At 45.6% G+C, this 9,752-nt stretch overlaps 1 long non-coding RNA gene across 1 annotated transcript; it reads right to left on the bottom strand.

Annotated features, from left to right (window-relative positions):
* Positions 1-6,552: 6,552 nt before the first annotated feature.
* LOC109282291 (uncharacterized) lies at positions 6,553-8,860 on the bottom strand. Its single transcript, XR_002089227.2, has 2 exons — positions 8,682-8,860; positions 6,553-8,269 (listed from the first exon to the last, which is right to left on the bottom strand). It is a non-coding gene; the product is annotated as an uncharacterized LOC109282291 (long non-coding RNA).
* Between the last annotated feature and the right edge of the window lie 892 nt (positions 8,861-9,752).

Here is a 9,752-nt window from a genome sequence, read left to right as displayed (position 1 = left end):
TGTCACGTGCAAAGTAATCGCACAATTCACTAGTCAATCGCACAATGCATTTGAACATCACTCGTGCAAAGTATCCCACGATTCACCAGTCAAACGCGCAATACATTTGAACGTCACATGAGCAAAATAATTATCGCACAATTCACTAGTCAATCGCGCACTACATTTGAACCGCCCAAAACGTGCAAAGTAAATTATCACACAATTCACGAGTCAGTCGTGCAATATATTTGAGCCACCCCCGTGTGCAAAATAATCGTCACCCGATTCACTAGTCAGTCACGCAACACACTTAGGCCACACGTGCAAAGTAATTATCGGATGATCACAACGACTTTCCAGGTGTAAAAAGAGCCAGCCAGCTAGAAAGTTAGTGCTTGAAAATATGGAACAACTCTACAGCTGGTTGCTACCCCACTTTAATTTGAACGTGTAGCAAGGCCCGAAGTCTCACACTTGGCCCGGGGTCCTGGCCATGAAGGACCCCTGCCTCGTGACACAGCCCCCATCCCCGCACGCACAGCATCTGTTACTCCATCAGGGATCCTATATCTCTATTACTGACCTTGGCAGGCAGGCACGAGCACTTCCCTCGTGCCTCAGGTACGGACGGACATAACCCCCCGCCAGCCGCGCAGGAGGAGGAGACACCCCGAAGAGCACGTAGCTCTGAGGGATGCTGCAGGGCCTCGGGTTGCAACATGACCTGAAAACACGGGAAACATTAGCACGACGCGAGCCCGCTGTTGAAATCAGGACGATCCTGCACGGTTCAGGACTGGCAGCAGCCCTGAGTCGTCTGGCCTCAAACTAACCCCCGAGGGATATTACTTGTTTGTACGCTGCTAAAAAGGGAAAAGTTCAGTTATGTTTTGCAGAGAGTGTGTGTGTGTGTGTGTGTGTGTTTTCTGAAGCAAAAAACCCAAGAAGTTTAGTCGCAAACAGCACTCGGTTAACTTGCAAACACGCCAGGGACACCTGGGATGGTGAAGTATTTACAGCTCCTAAAAGCAGGTACCTGCAAGGACATTTTCCTTGGTTTTTAATGCGGCTACAATCCAATAATAAGCACCATCGCCAAAGAATAAATAATCGTATTGATCGATTAAAGACTTCAATTCACCAAAAATTCCTCCTCGGGGTGTCAAGTTCTCCCAGTAGGATGTTATTTTCTCTATTTCTACATTCCCTCTCTCCAAAAATTGTAGGTTTACTAGACAGCAAATTGCAAAATTACTCCTCCTGGTTACATTCATGCTCTCTCTTGTTTTCCGATTGATTTTTAGCTGAAGTTAAATTTCGCACTAAGTAGGGGGAACAAGAGCTGAATCTGAAAGAAAATACTAATAGTATTGAAGTACAACATGGATTTAAGGAAGCAAGATAAATGTAGTAAAAATATTTATGGTCTTTATTATAGTGAAAGCAATGTGTGGGCGGATGATTTTAGTGCTAACAAAATATCCCAGATTGACAGCCCTGGGGAGTTAATTCCTCTGTCCAGATATAGCGTGGGCAATGCCAATGCAAAATCCTCCCATCGTTATGCCTGCATACTTGGACGCTAACGAGCAAGGCTGACTGTAGGGTTAGGTGGGAGTCCATTCGACCATCAGACCTTGACACCCCATTTCAGATCGGCAGCACGGGTGACAGTTAATGTAAAATGTGATGATAATTTTGTGTTATGAACACGAATGTGCTAGTGCTTGGGCTAAAAAACACCAGCTCCCTCCACACAGGATAGCAAGATGTTGCATGGTAATAATTCAATTTTAACCTTGCAGACCATTATATAAATGATCCTAGTAAAATCATTTTCTATAATAAGTGTTAGCTTTTTTTAACACTATTTCAGTGCAACTAAAACAAGCCTCGTATTGCTTCCTCAATTGTTCCTCTTTCAAGCTTTTCCAATGATGGCATGTACGCAATGAAAGGAACTTACTCAAGTTTTTATTAGTTTTGCAACATTTAAAAAGAAATATTGACTAAAAAGCCACGGAGAAATGCCACACAATAGAATACATGTTCACAGGATGACATTTATTTCACAGCCTAATTAATATTAAATGTTGGTGTAAGTTTAACAATGCTGCTCCCTGAATGAGGTTGGCTCGGCGCTATCTACCCACTCTTTTACATGACATTTCGCTTTGGCATCTGTCCATCGCCCTCAACAGAGTCTTCATTTCTGAACATGCCAGCTCACAAACTGCTTTGCTGGCATTTTGAATGTATTAATATCACTTATTTTATTTTTAGTAAAGATGATGCTGAGCCAGAGTTCCCAAAATCTGGTCATTTGCACCCAAATCTTGCTTCAAACCCCTACCTCTGTAACCCAAACCCAGCTCTGAATGCCTCCAAAATGGGAAAATTCCAATTTGAAAGTTGCCAGTTCTTGCAATTGTATTGCTAAGTCCTGTGATATCGGTGTTTTCTTAAAATCCCAGCTCCTGGAGTCACGTGATTCAGGAAGAATTTGCAGAGAAAAGCTTGAAAATGAGAACTGCCTGAAACCTCAAGTTTCAAAAACCAGACGGCAAATAAAAAGTTCAAGTTTTTTAAATACTGTGGGGTTTTTAGGTCCATCTCAGAACTGGGGGTCGGGGTCATGATTTCTGAATGCTTCAGGATAGCAAGACTGAAATCAAAACTTTGGGTGTGGGGGAATACATGCAGGCCAAGACTTTCTGGAAGACAGGAGATTGATTTAAAATGCTTCAATTTTAGGGTTCAGGGGTGTACTTGGTAGCCGTGCTGGTCTGAGACAAAAAGACATACAAAAAACTAGAACTCTTGGTTCCAAAATGATACCTTTTGATACGGTTTAATAAAAGGTATCATTTTGGAACCAAGAGTTCTAGTTTTTTGTACGTCAATTTTAGGGTTCTCAAGGCCTGATTTTCAGATTTGCTACCAGTAAACTGCAGCCATCGTGGAAGTCAATTAGAGTCACGATCACTCTGCTTCCAAAGTGCTCAAGTTGAGCACCCAAAGTTATCTGAGACTTAAAATAAGACCTAAATGGTTATGCTCATCACAGCAAATTTGGGTGCAGGCCCATAGTATGCATAGCCACACAAATTGGCTGCCACATGAAACAACTCCCTGCATTTGCCTGGTGCATTTCAGGCTAAAGGACCTCAAAGCTCTTCACTTCTGGATACGTCCAGCTAGAGTCCAGCAACCACCCAGCTTACAGTATGCTGGCCGGCAGCAAAAGGTGTAGACCCTTTTGTCAAAAGATACCAACTTCATGGAAAGTGCCATGGTTTTCTTTCATGTGGATGCAGAGCACACAAGCAGCTGGATGTTTTATCAGGTGCGCGGGTGGCTGTGGGGACGAATGAAAACGTGATGCAGTTGCTTGCTTTATCAAAGCAGAGCTGGCAGGTGTGTGCTGTCATTCATCTGGAGGCCAAAGACCTGAGAGCAGCCTCGGAGAGACATCCCTGAGGGTCTTCTGAGACTGGAGTGTGCCTGCAGGTACAAGCAGCAGGGCACAAGCAGCATCCTGGCCAGGACGTACCGTTGCATGGTCTAGAAGAGCCAGCCCTAAGCGGTTAGGTAGGGGGCTTGTGGAGTGCTCACTTGGACTTAGATACCCGACTTCCAAACAAGTTGCACTTCTTTGGCTGTGTCCCTTAGGTCTATGGTGCTGGGGGCATGTGAATGCTCCGACAGATGGGACCACGCTTGACTCTGGCACTTCAAGTCAGGCAGGCAAGAGTCTCACAAGGGATGCCAAAGCACAAGCTCAGGGAGCACCTGCGCCGACCTGCTTGTCCAACAGTTTCCTTTATGAGTGCACCCTGAGTGGCCGAAGCGGGTCATAACAACATATCATCCTTGTATGTGTTACACCCAGGATGACTCTGGGGGCTTTTATTTGATCTGCAGAAGTACAAGACAAGCCAAAGCAAGTACCTCCAAACTATACATTGGTAATCGGGATACTAGCAATCAGACAAAATTACCAATAGCAGCTACAGACAGCAGAAACACAGAGATATACTCACTACCCAGTGGTGAGGTCTTACAGCCTTCAGAATCCATCCCCATACATTTGTGCCTTTGTGTGGAGGAGTTTTGTGTAGTTCAGATACACATTTCTGTATCCCCACCCATTCCTCTGAGATAACTATCTCCAGTGGGGATCAGGGAAGCTCTGAGTCATGCCCTGTGACCATTGTCCTTACCTGGGGACATGGTGTGGTGTTATCAGGGATCTATGCATCTTACCTTACTTACTTGAGACTCCCTCCAGCCCACTGTTGCTCACATGCTAATGACTGTGACTCAGGCTGGACTGCTCCTGGGACCTGTCTCTCTGGAGGGGGAATGTGGTGACACACACAGCACTGAGCAGTTTTAGGACTTTCAATAGAGGGACTTCAGTATAGCATAGCTGCATAGCATCTGTCTTTGCACAGGGCAAATGGGTGAAATCGTAGCTGCAGAGACGTCAACAGGCAGTCACCACTTTCCAGGTTTGCAGGGGCATGGGCAGTCTCTCCCTGTGAATGCCAAGGGTGCAGTGTACTCCTTGCACATCCAAGGAGTCTAAAGGGTACAGTGTACTCCAAGGAGTCTAGGGTGCTTTGACACAAGAACCACAAGACATACAACTGGATCAGACCTCAAAAAGCTATCTAGTCCATCTGCTTGCTCTGAGGCAGAATCTAATCTACCTACCCTGTCCATCCCTGATAGATATTTGTCTAAAATCCTCCCAATAATGGAGAGCTATGCTTTGACAGATGGAAATACCTAATTTTAAGCAGGGGAGTTGTTCTACTGATTTAAGCTAGGCATGCAACAGCAGGACTGCTGGCTTGCTTAGAGTATGTGCTAAAGTACATTGCTGAATTGGGGCCTATCTGAATGTCATTAAGAACGATCTAATAGTGTGGATGTAACATCTGACTCCCTATATCTTCGAGAAGGACCAGGGCATCCTCATTATTTACTTCTGTTGTGCAGGTGTGCATGTGGTGTATAGAAGTACTTTGAAAAGATGGGCTTATTATGTGATGCCTCTACACTGATAGAGGTGAGGTCAAGTGACCTGAGCACACGATGAGAACACAGGAAGAGCTTCTGGTCCTGACAGTGTCTTCTCTGCTGCTTTGAGCAGACCACATGACTTCTCCTTCCCTACTCAATGTACAAAGATGGACATAGAGCAGGGGCGTCAAACTGATCTGGCCCCATGGGCCAGATAAATGGTGCGGGACCAGTCCGCAGGCTGGATGAATGCTGTGGGGCCTGTCTATAGATGCCCTCCCATGCCGGATCCAGCACATGTGGTGCCAGCTCCGGCTGGTCTGGGACCTGGTGGGAAGAGGCCCAGGATTTTGGGCGCTTAGCTGCTGCCACAGGAGCAAGCCATGGTGCCGGGCTTCTTCCCACAGTGCCCCAGGGGGAGCCTGCTCTACTCAGGTGCTTGGCAGTCAAGTTGACGAGAGTCACAGTGCTGAAGCCACAGCAGCACTGTGGCTTCTTCCCATGGCACCATCCAAGAGCCTGCAATGCCAGGCTTCCTTCCAGTGTTGCAGCGCAGTGGGTCTTGTCCAGGCTCTTGGCTGCCACCATGGGAAGATCCCCCCAGTTGAAGCTGGGGGCCAGATGAGTTGGCTCTGTGGACCGGATCCAGCCCATGGACTACATGTTTAACACCCCTGCCAGAGAGTAAGAAACCAAAATGAGATACACCAGGATTCATTAAGCACCTAGAGTTACAGGACACTACCTGATTTACTGCAACCTTGCACTAAACAAAATATTAGGTGGTGGAAAGGCTGAAATGTTCATAAGGTAAAAGCTTTACAATACATCAAAGTGCCAGTAATAATTATTTTTACATTAAGGAAAACAGATATGCCCTTAAACTGTTTTTTCTTAGGGGGTTGGGGAGAGGGGGAGAGTAGTAGGATCCTTTTTTTTTAGTTAACATGGTTAGTTATTGAATGGGACCCCTACATTATTAAAATAAAACCTGACTGTTTGATTTTAATACAATTTTAATGTCATTCTGACGATTCTTCCATCTGGAAGCATACCAGACACTGAACCAGATGTCTGGAGGGTTATAAAGAGATTATGCTCAGAGTCCAGCATCTTGAACTGGAAGATACTGTTCATGGGCCTTTCTGTGACTCCAGTATTTGCAGAGCTGCTAATTCACAATGGGTTGCAGAAACTCCTTTGGTGCCAGGAGGGTCTGTCATGTTATTGCTTATTAGCAAAATGCTAATCCACACATCTCATCCCATCCAACCACTTTTAGTTAAAAATCCATAGGAAGCTTGTACTACAATGTAGCCTCAGGGACGTTCCCGAGTTACATAATTCTGCCGCTTTTATTTTATTTTCTTGAGAACTGGCCCCCAGCATTATTCTATATTATGGACAAAAAGCCTTCAAAATTTCATTCAAAAGACAGACAGTAATTGCACGGTCTGGTTTGTGTTCCTTCAGACAAACTGGATGCTCTGTCATAGTTTTCTGCTTGAATTCTTTGCAAAAATCTGGAACAATGCATGGTAACACTTTCATCCCAATGCTTTTATTTTATAGTATATTACAAGAGACCAGATGTACCATACAGCAAGCGTGGCTATGAAATGGTCATGGAAATAATAAACACACTTTTAAAAAAGAGAGTAGAGACTTTATTTCTTCACAAATAAAACTAGGAAGGTTTCCTTTGGTTGTAACCATGAACTGAAGCAGATCCTTGGCTACCTAAAAACTTCATGACTGTGTTACTGTGCTTCAAACGGTGGTCGGCAGGGACAATGTGAAGTCAGTGCACCTAGAACTCAGACCTTCCATTCCCAATAGCATGCAGTCTTAACACTTCCCCTGATCACACCTCTCTCCATTGTGCCTTTTTCTCTTTCCCCCAAAAATGCAACAGGAAGGAACCATGCAGACAAGTATCACCGGAGGGACCCCCATGGCCACAGCAGGGTTCAATGAGCCATGCTTACTAACTATACATACCGTCTTCAAAGCCAAGCTACATGTACACGTGGCTGCTCTGGCAGGCTTCTGGTGGTGTATGCAAAAAAACCCAGGGCTCACCAACTATTTCAAGATGTACTACCTAACTCTTACGCACTGCAGTCTCTCCATTGTCTTCAGCTTCTTCCACTTTGCTATATCCACCTGTTGTCTCGCAGCTTTTACATCTATTTTAAGGCTTTTGAAACAGGAACCTTCTTTTGGTTTTATATGCCTATAGTGTCCAGGTTTGGAATGATCTAAATGCTGCCACAGTACAAATTCATACTAAATAAAATAATAATGTAAAATTGCTCCTAGCAGTAGAGAGGCAGCAGACAGCAGGGCTAGTCTGTACGTCACAAGATTGCTCATCACAAAGAGAGACCAACTGTATTAGTTTATCCACAGAACAGGTGCAGCGCGAGTAGTGCCAGCCTAGACATCTCTCATGGTATCCTACTACACATGCTACAGCACAGATCTGGAAAAAGGATTATTTTTGTGACCGTAATACTTAGATGGCAGTGATGCCAACGCTCACAATTTGATTACAAGTCCTGTGATAGCTCGTTTTTTTCTTAAGGCCCCACATCCCGGAGTCTTGTGAATGTGCGAAACCCTCCACTTACATGTTAAAAAAGTAAGATGCTAATCCTTATAGTTAAAGGGAAAAGTTTGCAAAAATGTGACTTTAGTGTTTCCTGGGGGTCTAAAACCAAAGAACGAGACTCTCAGATATGTTTCACACACACGCTCTTCCTCTCATCATCATTTTGATTTCGAGGTACCTGATTCATGATTTTTGACAGCTTGGGGTCAGCTGTACCGGGATGGTAGTAACGTCTAGCCATTACTCTGCTGGATTGAATCTTAGAAGTGAAAAGCTCGAATGCCAACCTCTGTTCTGGAGATTAAGCACGTCCCTTCCAGGTGAGAAGAGTCTTAGAAATATCTCCATGGGCCAGAGGTTCACCTCAAAAGACATTGCCTTAAATGTACCAGCAAAAGCTGAGGCTGCTTAATTACTTGCTTGTTTAACTTTATGAAAATTGGATTGTTAATGATGATCTTTAGAGTTCAACTTCTGCTTTTCCTTCTGCCTTTCCGAGTGGTGCGTGAGCGTCGTACCGTACCAGCCAGCGTCTATAGTGCTTTCCAATGACAGAGTGCATTCCAGTGCAGCTGCGTCTCGGAGGCTCTCTGCTGCTGATATTTATTGCTTAAAGCTTCTCCTTTCTCTCTGTTGGCTCCTCTAGGAAAAAGAGAAGAATTAGTGCTGCTGCTCTTGCGAAGCTGGGAGTAACCTATGACATCCTAAGCGGTTGCAAATCCCATATCATAGGAGCGTAGCATATAGGGCTGGAAGGGACTTTCCGGGACACGTGCAACCACCGGTGACAATTCATCCCAAAGGGTTCACAAAATCATCTACTTCGACTGCCCCTCCAGCCCACAGCACCCAAACCGCCCCACGACCTGCCTCATGGAAAGGAGAGGCCAGAAGTGAATTAGCAATGTCACAGGCGCTGCACGCCAGCACCTTGGCTGCATCCTGCTCTAGCAGGTTGGGGGCGCGACAGCTCTTGCCTGTTTCTAACTACCGTGTCCCTGTTATTGCTCTGAGCTTTCAATCCACTACCCAGAATCGCCCCTGGGGTATAGACCTTCGTGGCCTTGCGGGAGTCATTCATTTGAACAAATTCGAAGAGCCACGGTTCTGCCGGGTTCCACATGGCTTAAGTGCTGCAGCTTGCACAGGAATAGCTGGGGCCATATGAGCCAAACCCAGGCCCGGCTCTCTGCTCCCTGCCTGCCAAATGTACGCGAGCCAGAGAGATCTAGTCTCAACAGGCTGGATATATAAATGTGCGAGGGGGAGGGGAACCGGGTTGTTTAACTTGGCTCTCAGCAGCACAGCCCTCTGCACAGACGCCTACATGGAAGCAGAGCGCTCTCTTGCCTTAAAGAAACAGTGCCTCAGCCCCATTAGGGAAGCTCAATGGAAACGGATATTTACAAATAACTGACTTCAGGGTGATGTAAGCCGCGGAGCCATATTTAGCTTGAAGAAGTCACATTTTTAACTATTAATCACACCCCACCTCTCCTGGCCTTCTCCTTTTAACAGGGAAACTTGGCATCGACTCAGCGATGAAAACCTGTGTGTTATAGTTTGCAAATAACACCAGGCAGCCAACAGCGTCCTTATTCCAGGAGCTTCTGAACAGCAACATGGCTTGCACTCCACCATCATTACTGGTTTATGGTTGCGCTGAAAGTAGATCTCAAGGACTCTGTTTGCTAGGTGCTGTACATCCCCCCAGCCAAGAAGTGCTTCCAGTCTAGCTAAGATAGGCAAAGGTGGGAGGGGAGAAAGAAGCTGGGGGAGGAAGTGGCTTGTTCCAGGTTACTTGAATATGGGAACTCACAGGAGTACTCTAGCACTATCTAGGCGACATCAAGGTAACGTAGTCCTCTGAATTCTCCCTTCTAGGAAGTCTTTATTTCCTTTAGCAGAAACAACAGCATGCAGCAATAACTGGCAGTAACCTCTTTATTATTATGCATCTGCAGCACCCAAAAGTGTCTCAGGTGCCTTAAAGGCAGGTAGGAAAGACAGCTCTCTGCATGTCTGCATCTGCCTGCACGGTTCCTTAAACTCACAGAATCCCATTGCCTTCAGCAGGATTAAACCCTAAGGACCCAACCGTGCAATGAACTGAGTACCTGTTAAC

This window comes from Alligator mississippiensis, chromosome 1, assembly GCF_030867095.1.
Source record: "Alligator mississippiensis isolate rAllMis1 chromosome 1, rAllMis1, whole genome shotgun sequence".
NCBI classification, from domain to species: Eukaryota; Metazoa; Chordata; order Crocodylia; family Alligatoridae; genus Alligator; species Alligator mississippiensis.
The sequence above is the reverse complement of the archived record's forward strand: the minus strand, read 5'-3'. Positions and strand labels throughout refer to the sequence as shown.